We start from the raw sequence: 18611 nt of genomic DNA on the forward strand, positions 1-18611 counted from the left end.
ACAAAGAACCCATAATAAATCCCTCCTTTCATTCCTTCCTAGTGTTTGTAGTAACTTCCTGGTTACCACTTCCTGTTGCCAAACAGGAAGTGCATGATAACTCATGAGCTCTCTAGTGTTTGGGTGTGGCTGGCTATATAAGCCACACCCAAGATTCTTCCAGTGCTTTGTGTTGCTTACTGTGAGCTCTATCAGCAACACACTTCTCTTGCTCTGGATCAGCCAGCATCTGCTTACCTGCTCCGGATCATCCTGTTTCTGTTTACCTGCTCCGGATTATCCTACTTCTGCTTTTTCAGCTTACCTGGTTCTTACTCCACGCCGCAGCTATCTCCAGTCAAGAGGGGACTTCTACACCGGCACCTGTAAGAACAAAGAAGAACAGCGTTAACACGCGCACATCAGTAACGCTGCGCATACTCACTGAATCTTCCCGCGACGCTGGAATCCAGGTTAGTTGCACGAGCGCACAAACCCCTGTAAGAAAGAAGAGGCATTATTCATTGCACTTGCTCCAATAACTTGGACACTTATTTCACTGCGCTGTCTCTCTCTGTGCGGCGCATACTTACCAAAAGCCTCCGTGCAAACTTACCTAATCACCAGGTCTCCAGTTGTACTGAACCTGGACTCGAGGTGCTAATACCACATAATTTCTCCTGCAAAGGAAAGGGAGAGACATTACCAGGCGCGCTCGAATTGAAGGCGCTGCTCAAACCTACCAGCAGCTAGCTTCTACACGCAGCGCTACTCACCCACAAAAATACCGGCAAACAAAGACAATACAGACAATTTTGGACACTCAACATTCTCTGTGCAAAGTTCACTTGTGGGAAGGACTTTCTAGCCAGTGAAGAAACTGGCACCTTGAACTCCCAGCCTCGCTGTGAAGGCATAAAACCGTGTTTGCCATCTGAACTCAGCCTACAGACATTGGCACCAATCACTTGAGTGAATCGCACCCCTGCAAATGCAGGATGGAGTGCACACCCTACTAAAGATCAAGGTAAGCCCATAGGGGGACATGACAGCACACAGTATAGAGAAGGGAAGGGCCCAGGGGAATCGGGTGAATTCAGGTCTGAGTGTACACCTTGTATTTGACAGGTATTCCTCCGGGTGAAACAGGGGAACTGAAGACTCTGGGTCAAGGGAGGCTCGTCCATCTCTCCTGCAGAGACACAGGTGAGTATGACAGAACACAAAGCCATCCTCAGTACCTCTGCCCGAGCGATGGAAACCTCCGAGGTAGACCAGCTTTTCCTATTGTTAGGTGAACTATGGGCCGAGGTGCATTCAGCCCGCTCAGAGACAAATGCCTTAAGGCGTGAACTGGTAGTCAACAGGGACAAAACAGACGATTTGCCAAGACAGCTCCTACAGACCCAAGCTGGTCTAGCACCCCTACCAGGTGGAGTTCCACAGGGGCAGCCTACCGTGGCACCTGTAGCCACACCCGTTCAGATATTGCTTCCAGACAACTTCCCTTTAGCACCCCTGGAACGCTTCTCTGGGGATCCCAAGAAATTTGGAGCGTTTATGAATCAATGCCGGCCACATTTCATATGCAAACCAGACACCTTTCTGAACGACTAACCTAAAGTAGCTTTTGTCCTCTCCTATTTAGGAGGGCACGCGTCAGACTGGTCTGTCCCGTTAGTGGTTAGGGGGATGACCCTTTACTGAGAAATTACCCAGGTTTTCAGTGTGAACTGGAAAAACTATTTGCCCATCGGACTCGAGGTCAGGCCCTGGATGATGAGCTACTCTCTCTGCGACACGGTGGTCAGGATCTTATCTCATATGTCGCCACATTGAATCACTTAATAGCCGAATCAGGTTGGCCAGAGGAGAAACGGATAACGTTATTTTATCGAGGACTGAGAGGAGAATTAAAAGATGTCTTGGTGCAAGTAGTTAATCCTCCCGAAGATTGCAGTGAATACATTGACCTAACTATGCAACTAGACCACCGGTTACAGGATCGCAAGGCCGACTGAACCAGATCAGAGCATAGACCAGTGTATGTCCGACCAAAGGAACCATCCCATCGACAGGCCTCAGAAATACACTCAGAGCCCATGCAATTGGGTGTTCTCCGGGGACCACTCACCAAGGCGGAGAGAGAACGGAGGCGTCAGGAAAAACTTTGCTTATATTGTGGCCAATCTGGTCACTTCCTCCGGAACTGCACGATTAAACCCCCACGGAAGACAATGGGGGTACTAGATAACACAGGGGAAGGCACAGGTGTGGTAGCGGAAAACTCTTAACGCCTGGCAGATGTTGAGGTCGGTCTGTCGAGCCAGGAAAAGAACACTCAGATCTCACATTTCAGTATTCCTGTGGTTTTGGTAGACCCTTCACTGCCCACCCGAATGCATGCCCTCAAGGCTTTCATAAACAGTGGGGCTATTGGGAACTACCTGGACATAAATACAGAAAAGACCTTGGGATTAGCATTCCACCGTAAGGAAACAGCAGAAAGCGTGACAGCTGTGGATGGCACACAACTCCTTTCGGGACCAGTAACAGTGTACTTCCACCATCACCTAATCTGCCAAGATGACCACAGAGAAAGTATTAGATTCAACCTCATCGCTGCACCCCAATTCCAGCTGATTCTTGGGATACCGTGGCTAGAGACGCACAATCGAAAGATAGATTGGCGAGCTCAAACCTTACTCTTTTCCATGGTATGCACCTCTTGTTATGACATCAAAGGAAGCCCATTGTTAGCTTCACAGGAAAAGATAGCAGGTTTAGCCTTGGTGGGCACTTTACCAGAGGAATACCAGGAGTTCCAGGATGTGTTCATGAAGGAGCAAGCTAATACACTACCACCACATCGAGTTTATGACTGCCAGATCGACCTGAAACCAGGGGCTCAAGTACCGTGCAGCCACATTTATGCATTAACCGAGGAAGAAAACACTCATCTGCGCACCTACTTGGATCAATACCTGACCAATGGCTTCATTAGACCATCTAAGTCACCAGCCGACTCCCCACTCTTCTTCGTACCGAAGAAAGATGGGGACTTAAGAACGTGTATTGATTACCGGGCCCCAAATCAAGTCACCATAAAAAAATAAGTACCCGTTACCTCTGATACCAGTACTCATAGACCAGGTGAGACAATCGAAGATTTTCACCAAGCTAGACTCACGTGGCGCATTTCACCTGGTACGCATGAAGAAAGGGGACGAGTGGAGGACTGCGTTCTGTACCCGCTATGGCTTGTACGAATACCAGGTCATGCCCTTTGGGCTTTGCAATTCCCAGGCGGTGTTCCAGCATTTTATGAATGATGTGTTACGGGAACTCCTCGATGTCTGCGCAGTTGTCTACATCAATGACATTCTGATCTACTCCACCACTCCCCAACAGCACATAACCCACATGCGAGCTGTACTCCGCAAACTGCGTGAAAACCAACTGTATGCAAAGCTAGAAAAATGCTCCTTCCACGTCACCGAGGTGGAGTTTCTAGGATATGTACTGACACCGCAGGGGATCAAAAGGGACATTAGAAAAGTGGAGGTAATCCTCACTTGGTCCTCACCCACGTCTGTAAAGGGAGTACAGAGTTTCCTAGGGTTGGCAAACTTATATCGACTCTTCATATCAGGATTCTCACATATTGTACATCCAATAACATCCTTGCTGCGCAAACACCAAAAGTTCGAATGGACATCAGCGACGGAAGAAGCTTTCCGAGCTCTCAAGGAAAAATTCACTGCCGCCCCAATTCTGCAACACCCACAGCCCGATTTATCATACATCGTGGAAACGGATGCTTCAAGCATTGCCATGGGGGCCGTATTGTCTCAACAAAATCCTGAAACCGGATGCCTTCATCCCATTGCCTTTTGGTCAAGGAAATTTTCCCCAGCAGAATTAAACTATGCAATTTCTGAGAAAGAACTCCTAGCAATCAAAAGCGCACTGTGTGAATGGCGACATTACTTACTAGGAGCAGAACACACAATCACAATAATAACAGATCATCGGAACTTGCAATTTTACGCTCAGCAAAAGCTCAGTCTTCTAGGCAGCTCCGGTGGGCCCTATCCTATTACGGGTGAAACAGGGTAAGTGAAGACTCTGGGTCAAGGGAGGCTCATCCATCGCTCCTGCAGAGACACAGACGAGTGTGACAGCTGGTACGGCTTTGGCACCGCAGGTGGATATGGCTCCAACCGCACCCCGTCTGTCTGGAATGAAGGCAGTCAAGGCAGGTCTAGTGCCCTCGAGCGAGACCCCTAATGAGAAACCACCTCCTGCGCCCAAGCCTCTCGGGCCAAGAGGCCCTGCAAGATCGAAGTTTCATACCGAACACTCATTCCGTGGGCTTCAACTCGATGCAGTCGGCTTTTAAGGAAGTTGGCAGCCCAATACCATTTAGATTCGTGCAGATTTAGGGCACAGCCTTGGATCCACTATCAGATTTAATTGCAGACCATGCTGGGTTATTGCAACTGGCACGGGGCCTCCACATTGCCAGTGGTTTGGGTACATCGCTGAATGTGGAATTCCAGCAACTAAATGCGTACGTGCACCCAAACGCCCAGTACCGCGAGGCAGTAGAGAGCCTTTGGGCTCAGTGCTCCATCGGTGCTAGAGTACTTCGACGAGATGTTTAATGGGCTCCAGTCATCGAGGTCTGTGGCAAATACTTAACCTGGTGAGGTATCAGGACGAACATGTTGGCAGGAGAACCTTTCTGGATGCCATGACCGAAGGAGCAGGGTGTCACAACACCTTACTTAAGGGCTGGACAGGTCATTGCGGCTCTCTCCAGCTCAGCGGTCTTTGGTCTCAGAAGTAGAAAGTTTACCACCTCAATCTGCTGGAGCTGTGAGCAGTCAGACTGGTGATGATGGCGTTTACACCTTATCTGCATGGGAAACATGTGCTGGAGTCAACAGACAACACAGTGACCAGGCGCTACCTCAACAAGCAGGGGGACGTGAGATCACTGTACCTGTGCAGGGAGGCCATGCAGCTCTGGGTCTGGTTGCTGGATAACAGCATCTCGGCCTCCGCATCTTATCTGGCAGGGCTGTAGAATTGGTCAATGGACACTATGAGCAGGCAGAGCTCGATCTCCCATGAGTGGGAGCTATGTCCGGAGATCATTACAGAGAAATTCACTCTGTGGTGGTCCCCCAACGTTGAATCTGTTTGCAACGGCGGACAAATTACAAGTTAGTCACCGTAGTGACTAACGAGTCCCCTTTCTTCCATACTGCATGGGCATCCCTTCCAAGGGACGGGAAAAGGAACCATTTTCACCAGAAAAAACCTTCTTCTTCTTTAAATTTAGAGGCACGCTGGGGTGCAGCCCTGGGAGCATGCGCTACCCTGACTCCGCGCTCCGGCGCCACACCTCAGTCCCAATAGACGCGTCGACTATAGATTAACATTGCCTTATAGTTTTGTTAGGGGGGAGGCTGGTGGGACGTATGGAGGAAAGTTCACTATGGTGAGCAACTTATAATTACTCTTACATCCTGTCCCCTTTCCTCCATACTGCATGGGTGATTACAACTGAGTGTAGCCCCAGGATGGAGAGGAGGCCCTCCTTAAGCAAACAGGTTTATAAGAACTGCCTGTCCGAAAGCTGCGTCTGATCTAGAACCAGCATCCAAACAGTAATGTTTGCTGAAAGCCAAAGGGGTGGCTCATGTGGCTGCCCTGCTTATGACTTGCCAGGGGACATGCCGCTGGAAAGTGATGGCCGTTACCTTGGCTCTGACCATGTGGGCGTGCATGTTGGCTGGCAGTGGCTTATGCTGTCCCTCGTAAGCATCTTTGATGGCCAAGACCATCCAACGGGTTATGGAGGCCTTAGAGCCCTGATACCACGGTCTTGATCAGCCGAAGGTGGCAAAAAGGGCGTCCGACTCGCGGAAGCACTTGGTCCTGTCCAAGTAGAATTTTAGGGAACGCCTGACATCCAGGCAGTGCAGAACTCTCTGTGCCTTGTCTTTGGACTCAGCAAAAAACATAGGTAGCACTATTTCTTCGTTCAGATGGAATGCGGAAGGCACCTTGGGCAATAAAATCTGTGTGTGTACGTAGGACTACTTTATCCTTGTGAAACGTAGTATACGGCTCTGAGGCGACCAGCGCCTGGATTTTGCTGATTCTGTGAGCCGAGGTGAGGCCGACTAGCAAGGCCATCTTAATGGTGACCAGCCAGATGTCCGCAGACGCCATTGGTTCAAATGGTTTGTGCACCAGGGCACCCAGAACTATTTTGAGGTCCCACAGGGCGTGTGGTCTCTAGATGGGTGGGTAGAGCCTGACAAGTCCCGTCAAATGTTTCCTGACAATTGGGTTGGAAGGGGAAAAGATCTCCTCCAATGAGTTTCTGTAAGCCCCAATGGCTGCCAAGTGCGTGCGACAAGTCTCCACCTGCACGCCTGAGGCGGAGAGGTGCACCAAGAAGGAGAGCACGTCGTCCAAGGTACATGCAAGGGGGTTGATACCCTTAGAGTCTGCCCAGTGGCAGAACCTAGTCCACTTGCTCTTATACTGGGCCCTGATAGACTTGCTCCTGGCGCCCTGTATGATCTCTAGGTTAGCCTGGGAAAGGCTGAGGCGACCTAGCGTGACCTGTTCACACGCTGTGAGGGCTAGTTTCTGTGGAGCGGGGTGGATGACCCTGCCCCCCCTGCTGCGCCATAAGATGTGCTGCGCCCGTCTGAGAGGCTGAACAACTCTGAGAACCATGGCCTGGCCGGCCACCACGGTGCTATTAGAATGATGCTGAGGTGGCGAGACTCCTTGATCTTGCATATCAATGCTGTCATTCCGTCCCACTGAATCTGGAATGCATCGCCCAGGGAGCCCAGGCACTTTCTGTTGTCCCAGGAGGCAAAGAGTTCCACCTGGGGGTGTCCCCGTTTGTAGATTCCCTGCAGTACTAGGTCGTTCAACTGCCACTTGTAGTTGTCCGCACCCAATCTGCTGAATCTGTCTGCCTCCAGGTTGGATTCCCCCGGCAGATTTTGTTCTCCAGGGCCCATTCCCACATGACTGCGAGCCTGCACATTGGGGGGGGGAATCTGGTACCCCCCCCTGCTTGTTGACATAGAACATGCTGGTTGCGTTGTCTGTCTGAATGAGGACAGCCTTGCCCTCGATAACTGGAAGGAAGACTCTGAGCGCCAGCCAGATCGCCTTCAGTTCCAGCCAATTGATGTGGTACTCCTGCTCCTGTCTGGTCCAGGTGCCATGGACACAGTGGTTGTCCAGGGTGCCCCCCAACTCGAGAGAGCGAGAGAGAGAGGAGTCTGTGGTGATGGTGACCTGCGGGATAGGTTGCCGGAAAGGCCTGCCTAGCCAAAGGGTGCAGTCCCTGGACCACCATGTGAGGTCCGGGTGAAGTGATGGAGGAACGTTGATCATCTCCGACTGAGAGCCCCGCTCCTGGTTGCAAGAGCCTGCAAAGTGCATCTGTATCCTCCTCATCCTGAGTCTTGTGTGGGGGACGGCCAAAAGGACTTCTGCCATGAGAACCAGTAAGTGTGGTACCACCAGGCCAAGGTCACTTCTCTGCTGAGGAAGTGCGCAGTGGCCCTCTTGAGAGCCGTGATCTTGTCCTCCGAGGGAAAAACTCTCTCGGAGCACTGTCCCAAATGAGACTGAAGAAGGCCAGTCTCTGCGTGGGCTGTAGCTGCGACTTCTTGAGGTTGAGTGAAAAACCCAACTCGTGCAGAGTGTTCATAAGAGCGTGGGAAGTATGGTGCACTGCTTCCGGAGATGTTGCCCTGATGAGCCAGTCGTCGAGGTACGGGTAGATGTCGTGCCCCTGCATCCTGAGTGGCCACTGTATTCATCAGTCTGGTAAAGACCCTGGGGGCCGAGTTGAGGCCGAAAGGAAGCACCTTGTATTGGAAATGGTAACCCATGATCCTGAATCGTAGAAAGGAACAATGAGGATGCCAGATTGGGATGTGTAGGTATGCATCCTTCAGATCCAGGGAGCACATCCAGTCTCCCTCGCACAATGTCTCTGCTATCAAAGCTGGCGTAACCATCTTGAATTTTTGATGAGGTAGGGAGAGGTTGAGGGTGGAAAGGCCCAGCACAACTCTCAGGCCGCCTGGTTCTTCTTCTGAATGACGAAAACCTGGAGTAAAAGGCCAAGCCTCGCTGGGAGGCTGGGACTTCCTCCACTGCCTGGCTCTCGACGAGTGACCGGATCTCCGCCAAAAGAGTTGCTGTCCCAACCTGTGGGAGTGGAGGGGAGAGGAGGGAAGGGGAGGGGAGGGGAGGGGAGAGGAGGGGGGAGAGGCTGGGATAGGGAGGCGGTACCCCATGGAGACTACAGAGAGGATCCAGGGGTCCGCGAAATTCTGGCACCAGAAATGTGCATGGAGAGCAAGCCTGCCCCCCACTGGAGACATGTGGACCCGGAGGGGCGTGTCATGCCTTCTTTCCTTCTGAGGCCCTTGCGGAGGAGGGGGACTGGAAAAAGCCCTTACTCTTCCCTCCCCCTTTTTTTTGTTGTTTGCGCCGATGTTGAGTCAGCGAACGGTCAGGCTGCCTGGACCTCTGCTCTTGAAAGCCGCAGAACCCTCCGTATGTACGCCCCTTGTCCGAGCGCTGCTGTGACTGGGTGTACGTTTTAGGCATGGTCAATGTCAGGATGGATAAAGTAAAGACTTGGCCGTTTGTAAGCTGTTTTTCTTCTTGTCCAGCTCCTCGTCCGTTGTGGAGTGGAAGAGGTTACCCCCTTCAAACAGAAGATCTAAGATGCGTTCCTGGACATCCGGGTTGAATTTCGTAGCACGGAGCCAGGCCCTTCTTCTCATGTCTGTGGCAATGCAGATGGCACAGCCAGAGGTGTCAATGTGGGCCACAGTGGACTCCATGATGTCCTGCGACACCGTCTTGGCCTCTGCCAATCCTGCCTTGAATCATGATTGGCTATGTGCCTGAAACTCTGGGAGGAAATCCCAGAGTTGGGAGCCGAGGGCTGAACAGGGGCCGGGGCGTCTGCACCAGAGCCATAGGCTGGAGCATGTCCCTGATGGCGTCCCTGAGGATGTCCCCCATCCGAGGAGATTTCATGAGCCCAAGGAACGGTTCGAAGAACCTGTCCTCACAGGCCGGATTGGTGGTAGGCAATCTTGACGGGTTAGCGAGGTGCTGCTGGAGCCGTTGCGTGCCCTGTCCATATGGACGCAGCGGGAACCTGCCTTGCGCGAAGGAAGGGTAAGCTGTAGGCCACATGCCTGGTTGACACCAGTCCCACCTTGACACACGATCCTCCACCTGCTGCCTTCCCTGGAGTGGCGTCGGCCGGATTTTTACTGGCACTGCCGCCATTTTGTTGAGTTGCCTTCCACGTGCCTGCTTCGTGTTGCTCGGCTCACTGGGCCCCACCTCGTCCAGGACTCTTGAGTGTGGATCATGGGGCCTACCCTGTTCCTCAGGCCGAGGCCCAGTCTAAATTTTGCCCTCTGCGGATCTGCCGGTAGAACTGCATATAGGCACCCCCTCAGCCATGTTGCTTGTAATAGGGTGTAGCCCCTCGGGCGAAGACTTGGTAAAAGAACCTTCTGGTCCCTCAGCATTGACCCGGGGAGGATCTACTGACCCCTTGGCCTGGTAACCGGTAGCTGATTCAGCCTCAGTACTTGTGCTGGTATCAGGACCTTAGCGGTCCATCCCGCCCGGGCGAGTCCTTGGAAATAACTCTTCCTTGCGGGGGGCACTGGATAAAAGCAGCCCTACTTTAGGCCTGGATATATGATAGACAAAATCCTTTAGGTCCTTTGGAGGCGATCTCTAGAAGAGCTCCTTCCACCTGGCTAGTTTATTCTTCAGAGACCTCGAGGAAAGCGCGTCACACGCAGTTCAAGCTTGCCAGCCGTGGTCAGGGCCAAGGCACCGTAGGCAGAGGGCGTGGGGGTCTTTAGTTGGGAAGAGCCCATTGCAGGATGGACACCTGCTGAACCCTGTAGAAGTGGACAGGCCCCGGGGAGGTGCGTGATGCCTGAGGACCCGAGTACCTGAATGAGGACCCGAGTACCTGAATGATAAAAAGACAAAAAAGAAAGAGGCGAAGTATCCGCACGTGGAATTACATGGCCGAAACCCAACCCAGGAGCGCTGCTAAATTTGGCCCGTTCCTGTTGACGCGGAAAAGGGGACTGGGGTGTGGCGCCGGAGGGCAGAGTCAGGGCAGCGCATGCTCCCATGGCTGCACGCCTCTAAATTTAAAGGAAAGGGGAAGAAGGTTTTTTTCTGGTGAAAAAGGTTCCGTCTCCCTTCCCTTGGAAGGGACGCCCATGCATTATGGAGGAACGGGGACATGACGTAAGAGTACAGGAAGTGCAAGCAGCTCTGTTTCAGGAAATCTCCTCCCAGAGGGGCATTGGGGGCTGCATTTTTAATGGAGTGGGTCTTCAACCTCCATTATGCGTTTCCTCCAATACCAATCATACCTTGGGTTCTCAGGAGGTTGCAGAGATTCCGGGCTCACCTGATCCTGATCGCCCCAGACTGGGGGAAGAGGACGTGGTTCCCAGATTAGAACTGCCTGCATGCCCACCTCTCCCGATTCCTCTGAGGCCAGACCTCTTGTTCCAGTCGGGAGACAATGTGCTCACCCGAACCCACATCCTCTTAACCTGCATGCTTGGCTCTTGAGAGGCTGAGGTACAAGGACTGGGGCTTCGACAAAGAGGTGCTACAGGTGCTGTTGGCTGCACGTTGGCAGTCACTAGATCTCTTTAAGGTTGCAGATGGAGAAGGTGTGTGACTTTGTGCAAGGCAAAAGGAGTGGACCCCATGTCGTACCCCACATCTTCTCCGATTAGCCTTAGCCAAATCAGGCCCGCAAGTGGGCACAGTGAAGGAGTATTTGGCAGCTCTTTCACTAACAAGGTTCCTTCTTTACCATCCCAGTGGTGGCAAAGGGCCTGGTTAATTCTTTCCCTCATTTGCCTTTTGTGATCCCTGAGTAGGATCTGAACTAGGTTCTCACCTTCCTGATGGTGGCTCAGTTTGAGCCTTTGCATTGAGCTCCCATCAGACTCATTACATTGAAGTCTGCTTTTTTGACAGCAATCACGTCTGCTAGAAGGGTCAGTGAATTGCAGGCACTCTCTCTAGTAAAGTCGCTTTCCTGAAGTCTTTTAAATAGACCGTATCCGTGAAAATGGGCATGTTTTTTTACCAAAAGAGGTGTCAGAATTTCTTCTAAGCCAGTGCATCCATTTCTGTGTTTTACCATCCACCCCATCCTTCAAAGGCAAGGAGAGGCTCCACAGATTGGATCCCAAAAGAGCACTGAGTTTTTACCCGGCTAGAACATGCTCTTTCAGAATTGTGGCAAAGAGTTACTAAGAAAATTCTTGCTTGATAGTGCTATGCATTTCTGAATGTTACCAGACCGCAGGTAGGGAGGTTCCAACAGGGCCTAGGGCCCACTCTACCAGAGGGGTTGCAGCATTCTCTGTTTTTCAGAGGGGAGTGCCAGCTCGAGACATTTGTTTTGTGCTGCAACATGGTCTTCTCTGCACACATTTGCCAAGCATTTGAGCTTGGACTTGGCCCATGGGGTGATGCACGCTTTCGTAGGACGGTCCTCCAGAGTTTTTTGGTGCGACTTCCAACCCTCCTCCAGCATGGTTACTGCTTTGGGAGTCTATCAAGATGAGGAACCTGGAGGAGAATGTCATCCACTGAAGGAGAAATTACCTACCAGTAATTTTCTTTCTAAGGATTCTTCTCCCACAGAATCCTCATCGCCCTCCCAGTTTACCCCGCTTGGACGTCCAGGGTCTCGATCACATTCGGTGCCACGCTTCTTTGTGCGATGACATGAGGCGCAGAGTACTACGTTTGGGGCAGCATCGATTGGTTATCATACTGCCCTATTTCATTGGGTTTCATTCAAGGGTTGAGCAATGGAAGAAGGTAAGCAAGCATTTGTTGTCTGCTGTTTGTTTGGATGCCTTTCCCCATTACTGAATGTTCCCTCTCGCATGCTAAGCCTGGGGGGGAGGGGGGTAGAGTTGGGAACTGAGGCAAGGGGGCATAGTGCGTCCTTTTCCTTTTATACAGTGGCCCACGTCGTGTCTGTTGTCGAGGAATGGGACGGCCGTGTACGAGGCAGTCATCAACGACCATATCAAGCAGCACTACGCCCCCTGTCGAAATGTTTTCTGAGCAGTTTACGCTAGATAACTATATCAAGATGAGTAATCTGTGGGAGAAGAATCCATAGAAGGAAAATAGCTGGCGAGTAAGTTCGCCATCACTAGGAATATATGAGATTGCTAGTATTAAAGAGAATAACATGCAATTAAAAAAATATTTCTGTATGCAAGATTGCTATACGTAGATGTATCATCCCAATTTACCTAATGTTTCCTAAATGGCAGCTACACCCTGCAAAACTCAACCTAGAACATTTGTATTTTATTATGTCACAAGGCTTTTTTACAGCACCAAATCATCACCTTACTCATTTGAAATGCTATGCTTTTCTGCAAGTTGCATATTGGGCCCCTGCCTGGGGTTTTCAGACCGTAGTCTGTGCATAGAAAAGGGTAGGAAAAGAATAAGAGGATGGCAAAGAGGGTGAAAATGCCAAGGCATAGGGAAGTGATGATGTAGGAGGAGGAAGGAATTCTTGGTAACAGGTTGGGTGAGTGTAGAGAAATTAATGTAGATCATAGATCAGGATTGCATGATGGATGGTCCATTTGAACATATTTGGAATCAACAGACTGTGTGAGGCAGTTAAAAAGAGCAATAGGTAGTTAATGACACACAATGAATTGCTACATTCTAGCCACCTCGTAAACTCCAGAATAGTAATTCTGGGACTGCCAGGCGTAGAGTCCAAAATAGTACTCCTGTGACTGACATATGTAAAAGCCAGATGTGGCCCAATCAAGTACAGACTGTGTAAAATGTAAATGTAGTTAGACAAAAGACAGTGGGACAAGCCAGTACGGACTGACTGACAAAATCCAGCATGTGTTGAAAACCTGATACCCTTCTGTGAGAAGATATCTTGATCCGATTGAGCCAGAGTTCCTACCCTGAGAGCTCGGCTCACACTGTTTCAACAAAATAGTTGTCTGACCCATCTAACATGTTGAGATTGTCTTTGCTATATGCAAATGTAAGGGGTATTTGTTGCCTGTAAGCAACCTGGTGCTTGACCACATGTGATTCAATGTGTTGTAATATGTATAATTAGTGGAAATATCTTTCTAAGCATCATCTAAAATTAAGTATTGTACATATTATACAGTGATGCGTTCAAGATATCAATGTCAGTAGTGCAGCAATGCAAGAGAAATGGACCATGTATGTTGATAGGTGTTCCCAGCATGTGTATCATGGGTATCATGAGTAACTGAAAGCAGTGGAGTGCTTCACAGCTCACACATACACATTGCCTTGCAAACATATGCAACCAACATATAACCGTGACATGCTAAATAGCACACCATGTTGCATGCACGTTCTGAACAATAATGAGTAACCATAGCCCAAAGGATTCCACGCCTTCACCCTAAATTGTAACCAACATTTATCTGCCTCCCCATATACCCAAGTCGGGTCCCAGTGGAATATCAGAAACAGTTTGGTTGTAGAGGTGCACACATAGGTAATTGCTGATATTTTATTTGAGGTAAATAGTGCTCCCTGTTAAGATCTGTGCTACTAGATCCAAAATACTGAAGAGAAGGGGATGGTATCTCGAGAGGTACAAACAAAGGCACAAACAACTACAGCTCAATAGCTGCAAGACACTATTCAATGAACAGTTTGTTTTTGTTGAGAAAATAATTCAACACAATGTAGTTTAAACAAAAATATTATAATTAATAACAGTTACCAACATAAAGTCTTATTGGATATTTTCACTACAGACCATTCAGGGTAGCAAATTTATCATAGTATCAAATAGATTTGCATACAATTATATCAAAAAACAATTATTTATATGAAAATTCCACAAATCTACATCTCATTTAATTACCACTGGTCATACCAATAAATTCAGTCAATTTGAATCTGTTTAAACACAAATTATAGCCTGATATCTAGACAGGGGATTGCTACTGTTGTGTCTCCTATCTCATACTACGCATTTCGGGTTATTGAAACCCTTCTTCAGGTATCGATATCAGTTGATTAGTTCTTTCTGAAAAGATTAATTTAAAGTAGTGTTATTGAATAAGTCATAAAACTCTAAAGGTTATTAACTGAAGAAAAAACTAAAAACTAAGTTAGTTAGACGCTTCACTAACCTGTTAATGTGATCAGTGATCATGGCCAATATTCGCAATGGACTCTGTAAAGGATATTCAAATCCTATAATCAACAAAAAATGTATATATAATTACTGTTGGATCAGTCTGTGACTTTCATTTTACCTACCAATCAACAGCGATCTATCTTAGTGGAATATCAGTCAGCCCAAGAAGCCTGTGTAAGACCCAAAGGATATCCAATCAATAGATATCTTTTTATACAGGTCTACAGCAATTAAAATGGCTCTACATAGATCATTCTGATTATATTTTGAGGGAGTCAAGCAATCAGTGACGATGGGGACGTTGTGAACTGTTGTCAAGCTGAAAAATCTTGTACTACTGCTCCGCCTCTCTTGCCCTGTGCCCTTGATGTGAGTAGGCCAAGCAACATTGCATTGGTAGCCTGAGTACGCAGGGATCAGAAGTGGGTCTAGAAGCATGTCATCAGACCCAAAACGACAAAGTCTGGAAAAGGCTTCCCCGCTCGCCCAGCAGAACCCAGGGTGATGTCTAAATGTCTCAACCCTCTTAATCATACCTGCTTACAGACGGGCACCAATAAGAGTAATTGGGTGAAGGTTTCGAACACGTCTGCTTCTAAGATTTGTTAGACACTTGTGGCAATAGACATTCGGGAGCCCCTCATCTGATATATATACTCCTATGTCCCGTCCTCTTTCTTCCATACTGTATGGGCGTCCCTCGCTAGGGACGGGAGACGTAACCTTTTTCATCAGAAAAAATCATCTTCCCCTTTAAAGATAGATGCGCGCAGGGGTGCGGCCCTGGGAGCATGCGCTCCCAGCGCCACACCTCGGTCCTCTTTACGGCATCGACGGGAACGGACCGCTTTCACCTGCGCTCCTGGGTGCGTCCTCCGGACTAGTAATTCCATGCGCTCTTCCCTAGGGAAGTTATTTTTTTTTGTCTTCTTTCTTCTCTTTAATCCGATATCTCTATCCTCTGGCCCCAGCGCATGTCGACATCAGCAGGTATCCAGTCTGCGAGGGGCTCTTCCCTACGTCCGATTTCCACGCTCTCTGCCTCCACTGCCTTAGTACCAACCACGGCTGGGAAGGTTGTACTGCGTGCGACACGCTTACACCATGCGCTCTGAATAACAGACTATCTCGGTGGAAGGAGCTCTTCGGAAGGTCGCCTCCAGAGGACTTGAAGGAATTCGTCAAGCATAAGTCCAGGCCCAAGGTAGAGTCAATGTTTTCATCTGCACCCCGCAAAGGCAACTCCTTCCCCAGAAACCGCATGAGCGGGTGGGACCAATCGGGTCCTTGTACCAGTGCAAGTACCGAGGCTGCTACAGCTACCGGCCGCCAAGCCTGGGGGCCGCGAGATCCTGCCGGTGACTGCGCTGAGGGACCGCAAGGTTTTATTACCGGGGCTACGCCCTAGTGCCGGACAGATGTCTGAGGGGGCACCTGTACGCAGCACGACCGGTGACACAGCCGAGGGCAATCAGCCTACAAGGTCCCATCCTGAGGTGCAGGTAGGCCTCAACCTCCACCGCCAAGAGTCATGGAAGAGGCCGGGCCCAGCGCGGCAAGCGCCACGACGCAGGCATGTGGCATGTAGCCCGACAAGATGGCCGCCAGGCGAGATGAAATGTTGGCTCGTCTGACACCATCCCCCTTCGGGGACCAGGTAAGGGAACAAGTTTCCAGGTGGGATTGGTCTTCACCGGGCACGTGGCCCACGGTATACCCTTTGTCGCAGGGCCAATACACCCAGTAGACAGTATGGCAGAGTGTGTCCAGGTCTCAGCACCTTCAGGGCCCCGCACCCATGCCCGCGCCTCCAAGCTCTCCACCGGCCTGTGAAGACATGTTTTTTGAAAGGTTTCTGACCCTCAGGAGCTCTCTGCAGATGGGCATCATCCTCAAGGATGTGATCAGGGACATGCTCCCTCCGGTTCTGCCGCTAGCACCCACGGGCACTCCGCCCTTGGTTCGAGCGCCTCCGGCTCCTATGCAGCCACAGCTGGGCATGCTAGTTCCCACAACACGCGCAGCCCCACAGCAGCCGCAACAACCGCTGGCTCCTGTCAGTACGCCACAGACCCCGGCGCCCAGCACCCCTCCAGCTGCACCTGTGCAACAGGACACCTTGGTGGACACAGACGAGGAGGAAGATCTGACACACCTTTGTCGGCCAAGGCCTTCCATGAGCGGATCTCCGGCCTGGCCGAGTACTTGGGGCTTCCTCAGCCAGAGGTGGAACAACTAGAGCAAGGGGTCTTGGCGGAAGTCCTCACTCTACGCCCCATGGCTGGAACTGGGATTCTAATGCAAAAAGATGTGGTGGCACTAGCCAAAAAGGGATGCCTTAAACCCCATTCCGCTCAGCCTACCAATAGGCGGCTTGACGCCAAATATAGGCAGATGGAGGGGGACCACCCCCTCTTGCAGTCGGCACAGCACTCTCCTCGGAGATCGCCGCTACTTCAATCTACTCCAAGCCACAATCGTCTTCAGCTACACCAGCCTGTGCACTCCTGGGTAAGGAGGAGAATATCCTGGAAGCATACAGGAAGAAAATGTATTCCAACGCTTCCCTTCATCTTCGTCAGTCCAATGCGGACGCTATGCTCGCTGCTGTCAAGCAAAGGCTGTGGCGGGAAATTGCTGACTTCCTTCCGGATTTTCCGGTGCAGACCCAGGCACTGTCATGATGCCCGCTCCCGGGGAGCCAGTTCAAGCCCTGCGTCCCCGAAAGCGGACATCCAGTCCCCAAGGAAGGACCCAGCAACCCCATATAGGGGCCCTTTGGACAGTGTCCTGGCGCCTATGGCGCCAGGCTCATAAAAGACATCAGTCCTGGCGCCATAGGCGCCAGGCTCATTATGGGAGTGCTTGGGTGCACTTACCTGATACAGACCATGCTGCAGGATCCCAGCCTCCTTGAGGCCTGAAAGGAACTACTTTACCTGTGTGACTAATTTACCATCCGGGTGTGGTCGGGGAAGGATACATACCTGATTGGAGGAAGGATACATACCTGGAACTTCTTCCAAGGCTATTTAAACCCCACCCGAACAGCCACACGTGCTTCGCGTTGTTCTGCATCTAGCAGCTGGACGCTCACCATGTCTGCTCCTGCATCCTGACTTCTGCCACGCCTGCCAGCATCCTGGATCACCTGCAAAGGAAGATAAGAAGAGAACAGAAGAAGGAAAAGTCCTTACCTGCTAAATCCACATCCCGGAGACATCTCGTCGACAATCCTGAAAAGGAAGACTTTTATTTAAAAGCTCATTGCGTCGATTGCTGCAGCGCCGCATTCCGCTCACCTTTACAGGGCGCCTCCATGTTCAGCAGCGATCATCCGGATTCGCAGTCACGCCCCAGCGCCTAGGGAGAAAAAGACAAGAACAAAAGGTGAGAGAGAGAAGGGAATAAGGAAAGCTAAATCTCCATGTTAAGACTTAACTGTTGATTCATTCCCTCTTCATTTCGGGTCCGCGCAGCATCCTGGCATTTCCGGACCCCGGACCCTAAGGGGAAAAAGAGACATCAGTGTTAATGAGCGAATGAAAAGACATTACCAAAAACGCTCATTAAAGACTTACCTGATTTCTACAAGGATTTCACCTCTCATCTCGGGTCGGTGCCTGTTCCCCGGCATTCCGTACCCCGGCCCCTATGGGGAAAAAGACATTAGCATTAGTACATTAATGCATGGACACAAGGGGAACCTCTTATCAAAAAAACTTACCTGGAAGCCAAGCAAGTTTGGTTCTCACCAATCCGAAAATCCAGTGAAGTAACTGGATACCAACTCGCCCCTGCATCAGAAGCAGGATGGAGAGCTCGTCCTTCCAGACCCTAAGGTGAGACGCTACGAGGAATCACAGAAGGGTTTCGAGGAGGGTGAGAGGGGAAAGTGAGAGGCCGATTGCATTACCCCGCAGACAGTTAATCCCCTATTTTCACCTACAGAAGGATACTTCTGCGAGCCAGACAAGCCAGATTTGGGGGCCCGGTCCAGTCCGTCTTCCGAACCCTGCTCATCACCTTAGAAGAGGTCACAGCAGCGCGAACCAGGCCAGCGCCTCCGTGGGAGTCAGGTGAGCGTTACAGGCACACTTCAAGGCGGGGTTGGCGGAAGCCAAAATTGTTGCGCAAGACTTAATGGAGTCCATGGTGGCGCACATTGACACCTAAGGTCGTGCCATTTGCATTGCTACGGACATTAGAAGGACTGCCTGGCTATGGGCGACCAAGTTCAACCTGGATGTCCAGGAACGCATACTGGACCTTCCCTTTGAAGGTGGCGACCTGTTCCATTCCACTA

The sequence above is a fragment of the Ambystoma mexicanum genome, chromosome 2q, assembly GCF_040938575.1.
Source record: "Ambystoma mexicanum isolate Mex_15411 chromosome 2q, UKY_AmexF1_1, whole genome shotgun sequence".
Classification (NCBI taxonomy): domain Eukaryota; kingdom Metazoa; phylum Chordata; class Amphibia; order Caudata; family Ambystomatidae; genus Ambystoma; species Ambystoma mexicanum.